Source organism: Pantherophis guttatus, chromosome 12 (assembly GCF_059756535.1).
Source record: "Pantherophis guttatus breed Tessera chromosome 12, ASM5975653v1, whole genome shotgun sequence".
In the NCBI taxonomy this organism is placed as follows: Eukaryota; Metazoa; Chordata; class Lepidosauria; order Squamata; family Colubridae; genus Pantherophis; species Pantherophis guttatus.
In genome coordinates this window covers 13,865,290-13,881,734 of record NC_142074.1, presented here as the reverse complement: position 1 = coordinate 13,881,734, position 16,445 = coordinate 13,865,290, and the positions used below count along the sequence as shown (strand labels likewise).

Sequence of the window (16,445 nt, the reverse complement as noted above, 5' to 3'; positions counted from 1 at the left end):
TCCAGAGCCTGGGGAGGCTGTTTTTGCCCTCCCGGAGGCTTGAGAAAAGCCTCCGGAGCCTGGGGAGGCTGTTTTTGCCCTCCCGGATGCTTGAGAATAGCCTCCGGAGCCTGGGGAGGCTGTTTTTGCCCTCCCGGAGGCTTGAGGATAGCCTCCGGAGCCTGGGGAGGCTGTTTTTGCCCTCCCGGAGGCTTGAAAAAAGCCTCCGGAGCCTGGGGAGACTGTTTTTGCCCTCCCGGAGGCTTGAGGAAAGCCTCCGGAGCCTGGGGAGGCTGTTTTTGCCCTCCCGGAGGCTTGAGGATAGCCTCTGGAGCCTGGGGAGGCTGTTTTTGCCCTCCCGGAGGCTTGAGGAAAGCCTCCGGAGCCTGGGGAGGCTGTTTTTGCCCTCCCGGAGGCTTGAGGAAAGCCTCCGGAGCCTGGAGAGGGCAAAAATGCACAGCCCCCACCATGGTGCAGGAGGCCGACTAGGCCACACCCACCGTGGCCACGCCCACCCAGCAACCGGGCAGAGAAGCCCTTGCTAAAATTTTTGAAGCCCAACCCTGGTCCAGATATCTCCCATATGCATGTCTCAGAAAAGCAGAGAGGAACGATGTTGGACTTATAATAATAATAATAAACATATTTTTCCTGCATGTTCAGACAGCAGCTGACACCTCTGCAGGGGCTCCTGGGAGATTTCCCGCAGAGCCTTATGGTTGGTTAGATCTCCTCTCTGCCAAACAGTCTGCCCGCTTGGAGCCCAAGTTGTGACAAGAGGGACAGATGGGACATTGTCAGCTTCCGCAACCAGCCTTGTTGTGTTCGCTCTGGGGGAGTGTTGGGCACACAGGGTCCCCCCCAAGTGTGCAAGAAATTGAAAAGGAGGAGAGGCAGGAAGAGAGTGGCCATTTATTCTCTAGCCTGGAGCGATGGGCAACTGAATTAGAAGGAACTTGGAACTTCTGATGGGCAGGAAGAGAGCAAGGTCGAACCCTCCTTAGCAATTCACAGAATCTATATATATACAAAAGCGAAAAACACTCATGCAGCATCACGAATTCTCCAGAACCATAAAGCCTACAAACTTGAAATTTGGCACGTATATTCCTCTTGGCTTCTAGGTGCTCACTAAGAAAGGATTTTTCGAACCGACATTCAGATCATTAGTATTTCTTATATTATTATTAACGTGCTCTGATGCTAAGGAGTTAGACGTTCTACTCCCTCTCCCCACCTGAAAAAAAAAAACTCTGTTCCAACTGCCACTTGGGCATGGCCAGTGCGTGACTCATCCGGACTGTGGGCTGGGAGTTTGGAGAGGATCAATGGGGCCAGCCTGAGGGAGAGAAGGGGAGAGGATAGGATAGGCTTCTGTGGAGCAAGGCTGAGGGAGAGAAAGGGAGAGAAGAGGATATTGGGGCAGCCTGACGGAGAGAAGGGGATAAGATAGGAGAGGCCTCTGTGGGGAAAGTCTGAGAGAGAGAAGGGGATAAGATAGGAGAGGCCTCTGTGGGGCCAGCCTGAGGGAGAGAAGGGGATAAGATAGGGGAGACTTCTGTGGGGCAAGGCTGAGGGAGAGAAGGAGAGAGAAAATGCCGATCCAACTACTCATTAATTTTCAAGCTGTAAGTGTCGATTTATCAAGCCCGATCACATAGTTTCGTAGTGGAGCATGGGTATTCAGCTAGTGTATCTATAGTTATAGGCTGGCAAGATTAATGTCAGGCCCCAAGGGCCAGTTTGGCCTAGCGATGAAGGCACCAGGCTAGAAAGCTAGAGACTGTGAGTTCCAGTCCTACCATCACCATGAAAGCTGGCTGGGTGACTTTGGGCCACGGTCCCTGACTCTGAGCCCAACCCACCTCACAGGGTTGTTGTTATTGTGTGGAAAATAGAAGGAGGAAGGTGTGTTGGAGATGTTCTCTGCCTTGAGTTATTTGTTAAAATAATAAAGGTGGGATATAAATAAATAAATAAGTAAATAAATACATACATACATACATACATACATACATACATACATACATACATACATACCAAAAAGGCACGTAGAGTTATTTCCGAATAGTTTCTTGCTTATCAGTCCCCTGCAAGCAGAATCTTGCTTTTCATCTTCCTGTTTAGTTTTAAAAATAATCAGTTTAACGAATCGTTAAAAATAATCAACTCGGATGGAATTGGGATGCTGGTCATGTGAGACTGCAGTTTGTCTCAAGCACCACCAGGTGGTGCTGCTGCAAGAGAGCCCCTTCAAAAGGTCTTGACCTCAAAACTTCTGCAGTTCAGCTCTTCTGCCCAAGAGGGTCTACATGACCTTCAAGTGCCCTCTCCCTGAGAGGAATAGAGATAAGAAGACCGGAGGAATCAGTGGTGATTGGCTGAGATAGAGCCAGTTTATAACCTACACCAGATTTATGTCATCCCGATAGTTTGAACAACAACTTCTACTAACCCCAGGCAATATGGCCAAAGTTGAGGAGTCTGGAGCAATTTCTAAAATAGGGTATCTGGTCTGCAAAAATCCAGGCAAGCACTAGTGGGCAGCAAAAAGCTAGAGAAATCCGGATCATTCCCCCACCATCTAGTGTAGGGTATCCCAACCTTGGCAACTTTAAGGTAGGTAGACTTCAACTCCCATAATTCCCCAGCCAACAAAGAAGACACCATTTTTTGAGAACAAAGCACTGAGATCTTTAAATAAGGTTCTCCTAGTGTGGACCCCATTAGGGACGTGGTGGCTCAGTGGCTTAAGACGCTGAGCTTGTCGATCGAAAGGTTGACGGTTCAGCGGTTTGAATCCCTAGCGCCACGTAACGGAGTGAGCTCCCGTTACTTGTCCCAGCTTCTGCCAACCTAGCAGTTTGAAAGCAGATAAAAAATGCAAGTAGAAAAATAGGAACCACCTTTGTTGGGAAGGTAACAGCGTTCCGTGCGCCTTTGGCATTGAGTCATGCCGGCCACATGACCACGGAGACGTCTTCGGACAGCGCTGGCTCTTTGGCTTTGAAAGGAAGATGAGCACTGCCCCCTAGAGTCGGGAACAACTAGCACATATGTGCGAGGGGAACCTTTAATGTGGACCCCAAATCAGCTTCTCAGCAATTCCAGCAGTTGAAACTCCTGGCATAAGTTTCTTCTGAAAGTGGTCCCTGATTTGGCCTCCTCCAACATCAACGTAAGAGTTGGAAGATAAGCTGAGGTGATTTAATTATTCTGGGATGTGGGACCACCACAGTTAGAGATTCTACTTGGAGAAGAAATCTTGTCCAAAGCAGTGAAGCAGCGAAAGTATTTCGGTAACAGTTGCCAAAGAAACAACATGGAGATAATCCTTGAAGTCACGTCCTTGAAGGAGAGGCAACCTGACCTTTTCGCCTGTGATTCAGAATCTCGTAAGCCCTCCAGATGAGCTGCTGTTGATAACTGTAATTCTCCATGAATTTGTTTGACTTTCTTCTAAACACTTTCTAAATGGGTGGCCATCACTACAGCTGTTGGCAAAGAATTCCTAGGTTTCGCCTCAAGTAGCCAGCCAGCCATTCTGTAAAAAAGAGGAGAGGGAGATAGACCTGAGTAGATGCTGGACGTTGTTTTTTTTCTGCTGACATTCTTTCTTTTACGAAGTCCTGGAGAAATTGGATAATTCCAGGTGAATGTGACTGCATGGAGAACGTAGCAGGAATTGTGTTAGTGTAATGGTGGCCAAACCTCCGAAACTTAGTAGCGCCTTTTCCAACTAACTAATTTTATTAAAAAGCATCATGAACTTCATCAGATGTTTAGAGTGGCTGGACTGATGTTGGAGATGAGAAAGGAGAATGAACATCATGTAGATATATTTCTGCAAGGCAATGTTTCTTAACCTTGATATATTTAAGGTAAAGGTAAAGGTTCCCCTCGCACATATGTGCTAGTTGTTCCCGACTCTAGGGGGCGGTGCTCATCTCCGTTTCAAAGCCGAAGAGCCAGCGCTGTCCGAAGACGTCTCCATGGTCATGTGGCCAGCATGACTAAATGCTAAACGTGCATGGAATGCTGTTACCTTCCCACCAAAGGTGGTCCCTATTTTTCTACTTGCATTTTTGACGTGCTTTCGAACTGCTAGGTAGGCAGAAGCTGGGACAAGTCATGGGAGCTCACCCCATCACGCGGCACTAGGGATTCGAACCGCTGAACTGCCAACCTTTCGATCGACAAGCTCAGCGTCTTAGCCACTGAGCCACTGCGTCCCTTTAAGTAACGTGGACTTAAACTCCCAGAATTCCCTAGCCAGCATGCTGGCTGGGGAATGCAGGAATTTGAAGTCCACACACCTTAAATAGGTCATGGTTGAGTGTCTGTGGAAATTCTCAGTCATCCAGGTCACGGTGCTTTTGAAACCTCTTGGGAAAAAAAAGCACGGTCCGAAAGGTGCTTTTTTCAAAGAGGCAACTGGACTTCCTGGTTTTTCTTTGAAGACATTTTCCTTCTCATCCAAGAAGCTTCCTCAGCTCTGACTGGATGGTGGGGAATGGAAGGCTTTCACTTCATAAGCACATGGCACAACATAGGAGGACAAACACATCAGGACAAGATTCATTTTTTTACTACTGGTTCTGTGGGCGTGGCTTGGTGGGCGTGGTGTGGCTTGGTGGGCATGGCAGGGGAAGGATACTGCAAAATCCCCATTCACACCCCATTCCAGGGGAAAGATACTGCAAAATCTCCATTCCCACCCGCCTCCTGGGGAAGGATACTGCAAAATCCCCATTCCCACCCCACTCCAGGGGAAGGATACTGCAAAGTCCCCATTCCCACCCCACTCCAGGGGAAGGACACTGCAAAACCCCCATTCCCACCCCACTCCAGGGGAAGGATATTGCAAAATCCCCATTCCCACCCCGCTCCAGGGGAAGGACACTGCAAAATCCCCATTCCCACCTCACTCCAGGGGAAGGACACTACAAAATCCCCATTCCCACCCCACTCCAGGGGAAGGATACTACAAAATCCCCATTCCCACCCCACTCCAGGGGAAGGACACTGCAAAATCCCCATTCCCACCTCACTCCAGGGGAAGGATACTACAAAATCCCCATTCCCACCCCACTCCAGGGGAAGGATACTGCAAAATCCCCATTCCCTCCCCACTCTGGGGCCAGCCAGAGGTGGTATTTGCCGGTTCTCCGAACTGGTCAAAATTTCCACTACCGGTTCTCCAGAACCTGCTGAATAGCACCCCTGGTATGGCTGTGAATTCAGGGACAAGGAAGAGAAAGGAATAAAAAAAGGTCGGCAGAATTGAGTCCTTTCAGGAAGTGCATGGAATTAGAGGGGAGAAATAAAATGGATGGAGCCATAAAGTGTCTTATTTAGCGTAAGATGCTGTGTGAATGTCCCTGTTGTGATTTATGGACTATATTCAGTATTAAATGTCTGTAGGAATGCATGGTGCATGCAAAGGATTGGTCGGCAAACTTTGGCGTTCTTGGTGGAGATGATGCACAGCTGAGTAAATGTTTGAAAGTATGGACTTTATCCATCTGCCTGGAGGCCAGTCTTCCAAGAGCAGCTGTCATGTGAGACAGACTCTTCCCCACCCCCTCCTTTTCCAAATTCCATTTTTCCTCCCAGCCCATTGATAGGATCTATTGCCTCACCACAACTGCTCTTGAATCTTCTCAGCTGCCGGATCGTTGCTCTTAACTAAACTCTTTTAAGAGTGGCTATTTGCAGCGGTTGAAATCTTACCTCCCCATTCAAAGGTGGAATCTCTTTGGTTCTCAAGGATCAGACAATGAGCCAAGGAGCTCCACCCTGGAAGACGGTGGGGGAGATCAAAGCATTGAAGGACCCAGTTGGGAAGGGAGCCTTAAGGCCGGCAGACTCCGTCATGTGAAAAAGGGAGGCTCTGCTTTGCTTTGGTTTGGTCAGTTGTTTCCTTGGGCTAGAGAGGATGATATTTACGCTTGTCCTTCAATGTTGGTGACTTGGAGTCCTTGACGCTGGCTGGGAAGGAGCCAAGCAGATTTGATACACGGTGATCCATGGTCTTCGGTTGTTGATGTCTTTTTTGTAACTTTGCCTCTGAGAAGCCAAGCTTGCAGTATCTGGAGCTGGGAAGAAACTCTGGAGGAGAAGGTATGGTTGGGTCGGTATTTTTTTTCCATCCTTGATTTGGTTCTTCTCTTTGGGTCCACTATGTTGCTTCCTTTTCTTGGGATTGATGGCATGGGTTTTAGGAAGCAGTTGCTAGCTTTGTTGACTTCTAACCCAGCTCTGCAATTCAGCATAACGTAAAGGTAAAGGTTCCCCTCGCACATATATGCTAGTCGTTCCCGACTCTAGGGGGCAGTGCTCATCTCCGTTTCAAAGCCAAAGAGCCAGCACCGTCTGAAGACGTCTCCATGGTCATGTGGCCGGCATGACTCAACGCCAAAGGCGCACGGAACGCTGTTACCTTCCCACCAAAGGTGGTCCCTATTTTTTCTACTTGTATTTTTTACGTGCTTTCGAACTGCTTGGTTGGCAGAAGCTGGGATTCAGCAGACAGAATTGTTTTGTCCAGAGCATCTCCAGAATAAGCATCTTGGGAGATGCAAAAGAAATATCAGGGCTGTAGGAAATAAAAGAAAAGAAAAAAAATCAAATATTGCTGCCAAGAAAATTGCATGGATTAGATTAGATTAGATTAAAAAAAAAGTTGGAAGGGACCTCGGAGGTCTTCTAATCCATCCCCCTGCTCAAGCAGGAGATCTTATACCATTCCAGACCAATGGTTGTCCAATCTCTTCTTAAAACACCTCCAGTGATGGAGCACCCACACCTTCTGAAGGCAAGCCTTCAGGTACAGCTTCTGCATGAAATCATGAAACGCATCCCAATGCAGGATATATAAAACCCAAGTCCTTGGTTTAGCCTTCATACCGCTTTTCTCTTTCCACTTCCTGTCAAAAGTAAGGTTGGAAGTTACTTCATCCTTGGCACAGAAACCCTTTAGATGTTTGCAACTTTCCTTCTACATAAAGCATTGTACAAACAGAGCTTCTAGACAGGTAGGTAGTAGTATATACTGTAACTGTAGTGTTGGCTGGATATCCAACTCACCCTAAACCAGTGTTTCTCCAACCTGGCAGATCTAAGATTAGAGTAGAGTAGAGTAGAGTAGAGTAGAGTAGAGTAGAGTAGAGTAGAGTAGAGTAGAATAGAATAGAATAGAATAGAATAGAATAGAATAGAATAGAATAGAATAGAATAGAACAAGAGTAGAATAGAGTAGAGTAGAGTAGAATAGAACAGAACAGAATAGAACAAGAGTAGAGTAGAGTAGAGTAGAATAGAATAGAACAGAACAGAATAGAACAACAGTAGAGCAGAGTAGAGCAGAGTAGAATAGAATAGAATAGAACAGAACAGAACAAGAGTAGAGTAGAGTAGAGTAGAGAAGAGTAGAATAGAATAGAATAGAATAGAACAGAACAGAGTAGAACAAGAGTAGAGTAGAGTAGAGTAGAGTAGAGTAGAGTAGAATAGAACAGAACAGAATAGAACAAGAGTAGAGCAGAGTAGAGCAGAGTAGAATAGAATAGAATAGAACAGAACAGAACAAGAGTAGAGTAGAGTAGAGTAGAGAAGAGTAGAATAGAATAGAATAGAACAGAACAGAGTAGAACAAGAGTAGAGTAGAGTAGAGTAGAATAGAATAGAACAAGAGTAGAGTAGAGTAGAGTAGAGTAGAGTAGAGTAGAGTAGAGTAGAGTAGAATAGAATAGAATAGAATAGAATAGAATAGAATAGAATAGAATAGAATAGAATAGAATAGAATAGAATTCTTTATTGGCCAAGTGTGATTGGACACACAAGGAATTCAGCGTACATACGGAGAAGAAAATAACATTCATCAAGAATAAAAAGATACAACACTTAGTGACAGTCAAGGTTACTAATAAGCTATCAAATCGTACTAGGAAACAAATAAAAACAATATAAATTGAAAGATACAAGCAACATGGTTATAGTAATAAGTGGGAAGAGATAGATAACTAGTAAGGAAGAGAAGAATAAATACAGTCTTAGTAAATTATTTGACAGTGTTGTGGGAATTAGTTGTTAAGCAGAATGATGGCATTTGGGGAAAAAACTGTTCTTGTGTCTAGTTGTTCTGGTGTGCAATGCTCTATAGCGTCGTTTTGAGGGTAGAAGTTGAAACAATTTATGTCCAGGATGTGAGGGGTCTGTAGATATTTTCGCAGCCCTCTTTTTGGCTTGTGCCGTATACAGATCCTCAATGTGTATGGACTTCAGCTTCCCTCCCCTGTTGGCTGGGGAATTCTGGGAGCTGAAGTCCATATAACTCAGAGCTGCTAAGGTTGGGAAATACTGACCTAAACTGTAAACCTAGCCCTGTGTTAGACAACTACGTTAAAGTTTGGTTACAACCATCAACCTTTTCTTTACTTACATTTTTAACATCTTTCCCTTTTGCTTACTCAACCCAACCCCCCCCCCAGCCTTTTCCTTGTTCAATGAATTGTTTAAAAATAAACTGTAAACCTGGGTTGTGAAAATATAATGGCCATATTCATATAACAGATGTCCATGTGTCGTAGCTGTTTATTGTGCCCAAAACAGATAAAAGTATATTATTTATACAATGGCTCGGTTATTCAGCCCGGCAAAACATTTGCCAAATTCGCAGCACAGGCTGAATCATTCATGCATATTTTAGCTTAGCTAAACCGGTTGTGTGAATTGGAAACCGTCATGTCAGGCTGCGCTCAGGAAGGACGGGGTTGTCCTATCTTGACATTCTTCACTTTGAAGAATTCTTCGTTCTGCAGAATTCTGGGACTCCAGTTCCCAGAATTCTGCAGTCTCAGGAAAAGCTGAACTTCCTTTGCATGATTATGTAATTCAATGTATTCCCCTGTCGTGTTACAAGTGCACACAAGGTGGCTTATGCACAGTCAGTACCAAGCGAAATAAAAGGGCAGAGGACAGAAGGAAAATACGGTTGGGAGCATCATTTTAAAAAAACCCCACAGCATCCAGATTGGTTGGATTGTGTTACAGGGGAAATGGAGTCAATTTTGCTGTCGCTCAGTTTGTCTTTGCTTTTAATGTCATCCAATCAGCGAGAACAGTTTCTTCCCGTGTTTGCATTTCCGTTATAGTTTGTTTGTTTGTTTTTCCTGATCTTCTGTTCCAGAATAAACGCATGTTGCAAATTTTAAAAGTTTGATTAACAAGATGGCGATATTCTTAAAAGATGGTTTTAGTTTTCTAAATGTGCTCTGGCACCCCTTAATTCGGATAAAGGAATAAAAACTGTACTGCATATATTTAAAGGTAAAGGTTCCCTTTGCACATATGTGCTAGTCGTTCCCGACTCTAGGGGGCGGTGCTCATCTCCGTTTCAAAGCCGAACAGCCAGCGCTGTCTGAAGACGTCTCCGTGGTCATGTGGCCGGCATGACTCAACGCCAAAGGCGTACGGAACGCTGTTCCCTTCCCACTGTTAGAAGAAATATCCTTCTGAGTTCAGCTCCAAGTGGGGAAAGGCACTGGAAACATGGAGACTGCTTGGAAAGATGGTTTAATGGTGGACAGGATCACATGGTTTGAGTTCCTGAACAGAAAAGGGGCGAGATGCAGCGAGTCCCCGGGTTTTATGCCCTCTCTGGCTTTGAACTTCCTGGCGCACAGGAAGAGTATCCTGATTGGTTGTCAGACTCTCAGGGGGTAGGGGTCTTAGCTAGCCTTGCTGGCTGATGTAATCTTCCCAAGTGCCATGTGCTGAGTTTCTGTTGCTAGATGGGTCCTATTGTGTTGCAGATGATGGTCCATTGACAAAGATTGAGTTTCTGCCTCTGGCCCATTGACAAAGGGTGGGGGCAGGAAGATGGGAGCTGCTTCGTCTTTAAAACATGCTTCTCCATTTCTCATCCAGGGAAACATAATATTCTGCCTTTTTAATATTTCCTAAAATATTTCATTCTTCTAGGAAAGGGGTGGGTGCTAACTTCCTACACCACCAAAGGTGGTTCCTGTTTTTCTACTTGCATTTTTTTAAGTGCTTTCGAACTGCTAGGTTGGCAGAAACTGGGACAAGTAACAAGTAACAAGGATATATTTACTGAACCTTTTAATTAGCTTCAGGGAACTAAATCAAGAGAGAGAGAAAACAGCCATAAGGCAGCCATAAGACTTTAGAAGTTCACTCTTTTCTGTAAAGTTATTTAATGATGCTATTCTTATCTCAAAGGGAAATGGCTGCTTGTGGTTGCGGTTGAGTTGTTCATGAACAGATGTTGAATTTTCCCATGCCGGCTGGAGAATTTGGGGAGCTGAAGTCCACATGTCTTAACGTTAACAATTTTTAGAACTACTGGTGATATAGAGTGTTGTTAGGCATCACTTGTAGGAGTGACTTTCCAAGAATATGAACATGGAACATAAGAGTTGGAAGGAAGGGACCTCAGAGGTCTTCTAGTCCAACCCTCTAGTCGAGCAGGAGACCCTATATTCATGATGGCGAACCTATGGCACGCATGCCACAGGTGGCATGCAGAGCCATATTGATGGGTACATGAGCGTTGCCCTAGCTCAGCTCCAGCATGGATGCGTGCGCTGGCCAGCTGATTTTTTGGCGTTCTGGGCTCAACGGAAATCAGCAAACAGGCTGTTTCCAGCCTATGGAGGGCCTCCGGAGAGGTGGGGAAGGCTGTTTTTGCCCTCCCCAGGCTCCAAGAAAGACTCTGGAGCCTGGGGAGGACAAAAAACGGGCTTAGTGGGCCCACGGTGCCATCACATGCCAGAAGTGGGGGGAACATGGGGGGTCACGCACGCATGCATGGGGGGGCAGGGCACATAGAATTATGGGTGTGGGCACACACGCGCGCAACCAGCCTGCACTCTCCCAGATTTGGCACGCGATGGTAAAAAGGTTAGCCATCACTGCCCTAGATCATTTCAGACAAATGGTTGTCCAGTCTCTTCTTCAAAACCTCCGGTGATGGACCACCCACAACTTCTGAAGGCAAGTTATTCCATTGGCTGATTGTTCCCACCGGTAGGAAACCTCTCCTTAGTTCTAGTAGCAGTAACATAGTTGGAAGGGACCTTGGAGGTCATCTAGTCCAACCCCCTGCTCATGCAGGAGACCTGTACTAGGGATTTGAACTGCTGAACGGCCGACCTTTCTGATCGGCAAGCTCAGTGTCTTAGCCACTGAGCCACCTAGTCAGGCTGCTAGGTTGCTCCTCTCCTTGGTTAGTTTCCATCCATTGCTTCTTGTCCTGCCTTCAGGTGCTTTGGAAAATAGTTTGATCCTCTCTTCTTTGTAGGTGTCCTGTAAATATTGGAACAAGGCTTATCATGTCCTCCCTGGTCCTTCCTTTTCATTGGACTAGACACGCCCAATTCCTGCAACCGTTGTTCGTAGTTTTAGCCTCCAGCCACTCTTTCCTTCTGCCTTTCCAAACATGCCCTCCGTTGAATGCTTTAACTATCGACATTGGATAGTTGGTCTTTTCCAACCTTAACCAAAGGTTAAAATTGATGTAGGCACTGAAGGTTTGGTACTGTTGGGGGCCACACCTTTGTCGATCCAACCTGCTGTGAGGCTGTTGTCTTCCCAATCAACCAGAATCACAGTCAGGGGTGGGTTTCAAAAATTTTAGCAAGGGGTTCTCTGCCCGGTTGCTGGGTGGGCGTGGCCATGGTGGGTGTGGCCTAATTGGCCTCCTGCACCATGGCGGGGGAGGGGGTGTTTTTGCCCTCCCTGGGCTCCAAAAGCTTTCCTTGAGCCTCCGGGAGGGCGAAAATAGCCTCCCCAGGCTCCAGAGGTCCTCTGGAGGCCAGAAACAGGCCCGTTTCCGTCCTTTCCAAACTTCTGATAGGCCCGTTTTTCATCCTCCCTGAGCCTCTGCGTGTGCCCTGCACTTACCTGCATCCAAAATGGGCTGCGTGGATGGGGACTCCTAGGAGGGGAGGGGAGGGGCAGTGTGGGCGGGGCCAGCCCGGAGTGGGATTTGGGGGTTCTCCGAACTGCACAGAATTTTAGCTAGCGATTCTCCCGAACCCCCACAGCCCACCCCCGATCACAGTCCTTCAACATCTGAAAAGAACACAAGGCTAGCAAAGATCTGGTTCTTGAAAGATTTTCCATACTGATGATGAGGGTTTTGAGAAGGAAACTGCCCCTTTTCGGTTTAATTTGCCAACAGACAAAAAAATATTCCCCCGTTGTTCAAAACAAAACAGAACAGCGATGAGATGAGAAAGAGCTACGAAATGGCGCTCAGAAAAGTGCTATTTGTTCCTGAAACGAGAGCGTGCGACGGCTGATTCGCGTGGAACGGCTTCTGTCGGCATCTGTACCCATCGGACATGTGTGCACGTATGCCGGTTTGTGCCTCCAAGAGGCAAGGAAGGTGTTAACAAGTACAAACTGTAAAATATGCTCCCCTCCTCACTTTCTTCTATTTTTTTCTCTTCTCTTCTCTTCTCCCTCTCCCTCTCTCCCCGAGGCCATCTGTTTCCAACCCTCCTCCTTGCTTCTATTTGAATCTTAGGCTTTGACAAATAAAACCCTGTTTGGACTGACGGTAAACCTGTTTTCCAAGAGTGTGTGAGGATCCTGACAAGTTATGGGGTGGGGGTGGGGAGGTGGTATTGAAACAGGTCAGGCTGCCCAATGGGGAAGTCTTGGCAGAGGTACACCACGACTGTACAGATGTGGGTTTTGGGGACTGGGGTTGTACTACTGGTAGCCCTTGATTTATGACCACAATTGAGCCCAAGAATTTATGTTGCTAAGCGAGGCAGTGCTAAAGTGAGCTTGGCTCTCTGTTACGACGTTTCTTGCCACTGTTCTTAAGTGAGTCACTGCAGTTGTGAAGTTAATAACACGGTTGCTAAGTGAATCTGCCTTCCCCGTTGACTTTTTTTTTTTTATTTGATTTATATGCCGCCCTTCTCCGGAGACTCAGGGCGGCTTACAATGCGTTAAGCAATAGCCTTCATACTTTTGTATATTTATACAAAGTCAGCTTATTGCCCCCACAAACTGGGTCCTCAATTTACCTATCTTAGAAAGGATGGAAGGCTGAGTCAACCTTGAGCCTTGGAGAGATTCGAACCAGCAGTAATTGCAGGCAGCTGTGTTAATAACAGGGTGCTTAGACCACTGTGCTATCAAGGCTCTTTGCTTGTTAGGTAAAGGTAAAGGTTCCCCACGTACATACGTGCTAGTCGTTCCCGACTCTAGGGGGCGGTGCTCATCTCCGTTTCAAAGCCGGAGAGCCAGCGCTGTCCGAAGATGTCTCCATGGTCATGTGGTCGGCATGACTCAATGCCAAAGGCTGTTCTGCCCCAGCTATGGGCCCCAAAGAACACAGCACATACCAAGTCTATACAAAACTTAAATTTACTAAAATAACTCAGTCGTTTCCAAACAAAGACTGTTAATAAACTTTCTTAACAGCCTACAAGAAACCAAAGATAAAGTAATCACAATCTTATTAAGGTTGGCAGAAAGCCCAGAAGCAATTGCAGAGAATCCAGACACGAAGTAGAGTGAACTAAAGTTGTTCCCTACAAATTGCTTCAGTCAGCATTCCTCCTTAAATAGGCTAAGGGAGTGGCCAATTAGCCCCAAGCCTTACTCTTGAGGGGATCTCCTCCTGAGGAGTCATTCCTGCCTTTTGGCAGCTCTGCGCACCCGTGCATCGAGAAGAGGCTCCTCCTCTTCGTCCTCTTCAATTAAAGGAGCTTCTGGAGGTTCTGAAGGCCTTGGCTGACTCCCCGCCTCTGGCACCACATCTTCTCCAGCCTCTTCATTGTCCGACTCAAGTGCCAGCTGCACAGGCTGCTAGCGCAACACCACACCAGCCTCCTCACTGTCAGAGTCAGCTACAATCCGCACAGGCCGCTGACAGGCCACAACAAAGGCGCACGGAATGCTGTTCCCTTCCCACCAAAGATGGTCCCTATTTTTTCTACTTGCATTTTTTACGTGCTTTCAAACTGCTAGGTAGGCAGAAGCTGGGACAAGTATTGGGAGCTCAACCCATTACACGGCACTAGGGATTTGAACCGCTGAACTGCCGGCCTTTCGCTCGACAAGCTCAGCGCCTTAGCCAGTGAGCCACCGCGTCACTTATTTAAAAGATACAAGGGCAGTAATTTCCAGAATCCAGATTGTGCTAAACACGGCAGTGCTGTTTTAACAGCAATAAACCCACAAATTTCTGTAGCAATAAAGAATAAACCCACCAATTTCTGTAGCAAAAGTTCCAAGGGAGGACAGCAATAAACTTAAGAGAAATATGCTTGGGCTTGATGTTCAGTCAGAACATTTCCATTCAGGGCTCCCAATTAAACTGATTGGCAGCAGATTTGGGCCAGAGTGAAAAGAACAGGTTTTTTCCCCACCCATTCCTGTACTTTACCATCAACTCAGAAATTCCTCTACACCAGGTTAGCTGAGTGTGTGAACCAGTGGTGAAATCCAATTTTTTTAACTACTGATTCTGTGGGTGTGGCTTGGTGAGCGTGGTGTGGCTTGGTGGGTATAGCTTGGTGGGCGTGGCAGGGGAAGGATACTGCAAAATCTCCATTCCCACCCCACTCTGGGGCCAGCCAGAGGTGGTATTTGCCGATTCTCCGAACTGCTCAAAATTTCTGCTACTGGTTCTCCGAACTGCTCAAAATTTCCGCTACCGGTTCTCCGAACTGCTCAAAATTTCCGCTACCGGTTCTCTGAACTGCTCAAAATTTCTGCTACCAGTTCTCCAGAACCTGTCAGAACCTGCTGGATTTCACCCCTGGTGTGAACCCTGCTAATGCGGCTTATTCAATCAGCAAACCATGGCTTCGTTTAAAATGTGGACCGAGGCACAGATTTGGATATTGCTTTCTAAGATCTCTCCCGATTTGGGGGCGATGTAAAAACTTTGAACCAACCATCTTTGGCTCTCTGTCATGGAACCCTGAGGTGGGTTGATGCAATTACAGAAGTGCAGACTTACGACTATAATTCGATGCTCGATCACGGTCGTAATGAAGAATGACCTGTAAATGCAACCACAGCTCATAAACAAATGCACCGTTTGCAAGTCTTTCAACACCGTTGCGTTTCTGTGCCTCATGTGGAGTTGCTGGTGTGGTCTTGGGTTAGACTCTGCAGCACAAATGCTTCTGGAAACGAGAAGCTGCATTGCCAAAGGATGCCAAGTACTGATCCAATTTGCATCTGTTTCCATAGCAACTTCCCGGGGCTTTCTGATACTCCATCTTCTTAACACCAGATGATGGTGGAAGGTTTGCTTCTTCTAGCAAACAACAACAACAACAAAAAAGCTTTGCTATTTTTTCCTAGGTGAACCATTTCCCCTCGCTCTCCCCCAGAAATAAGGTACCCCCAAAACTCAAGATAGACTTCTCCAAGCTGAGCCACCCAAGAACTCATTTTTATTTTATTTTTTTTTACTTTTTCCTCCCAGTTAACGTGTTCTGGTGTCAATCTCTGTGCTACCTCCCACACAGGACCAGTACTTCCGCCCTTCATCTGTCAAAAGGGAAGAAATGGATGAATCTTAGTGACTGGTAAAATGAGAATCTATTCCTGGTTTGAAAGCCGGAATCAATGAAGGCAGGCGGGGTTTTGGGGGGGGTTTCTTTTCTTTTTTTTTTTTTTTTTTGCAGATCAGTAGATACCCTTCAGTCTGAAACTCCTACCTTTAAAACTTCCAGTCTTGTCAGTTCTATCTTCTCCCCAATGATTGATCTTTCATCATTATCTTGTTGTTGTTACTTGCGAAGTCGTGTCCGACCCATCGCAGCCCCATGGACAACATTCCTCCAGGCCTTCCTGTCCTCTACCATCCTCTGGAGTCCATTTAAGCTCACGCCGATTGCTTCAGTGACTCCATCCAGCCACCTCGTTCTCTGCCGTCCCCTTCTTCTTTCGCCGTCCATCGTTCCCAGCATTAGGCTCTTCTCCAGGGAGTCCTTCCTTCTCATTAGGTGGCCAAAGGCTTTGAGTTTCATCTTCAGGATCTGTCAGGGTTGATCTCCTCTAGGATTGACTGGTTTGACCACCTTGCAGTCCAAGGGACTCGCAGGAGTCTTTTCCAGCACCAGAGTTCAAAGGCCTCCATTCTTTGGTGCTCAGCCTTCCTTATGGTCCAACTTTCACAGCCAGACATTGCAACTGGGAAAACCATCGCCTTGACTATGCACACTTTTGTTGGCAGGGTGATGTCTCTGCTTTTTAGTATGGTATCTAGATTTGCCATAGCTTTCCTGTTACCAGATTAGATCATTGGTCCTTCAAGTTGATTTGTGGATGCTGAGTTGAAGTCCACGCATCTTAATTTCCTGAGGTTGAGAAACACTGATGTAGCATCTTAACCATTATACCCGCCTGATTCTTCCTGTTGATTGGAAGAAGGCCAAAGCTTGGGGGTTGAACCCAGCACC

At 46.5% G+C, this 16,445-nt stretch overlaps 1 protein-coding gene across 4 annotated transcripts in view; it reads left to right on the top strand.

The window, feature by feature from the left end:
* The window catches only part of NHSL2 (NHS like 2), a 113,725-nt gene that overhangs the window by 22,437 nt on the left and 74,843 nt on the right, over positions 1–16,445 (top strand). The window contains exon 1 of one of the 4 annotated variants that reach the window (XM_087877678.1): positions 5,617–6,102. The exons of the other annotated variants lie outside the window; for them this stretch is intronic. The gene's annotated coding sequence lies outside the window, so the exon portion shown is untranslated. Of the gene's footprint in view, positions 1–5,616; positions 6,103–16,445 lie in introns of those variants that run through there. 4 annotated transcript variants of the gene reach the window in all.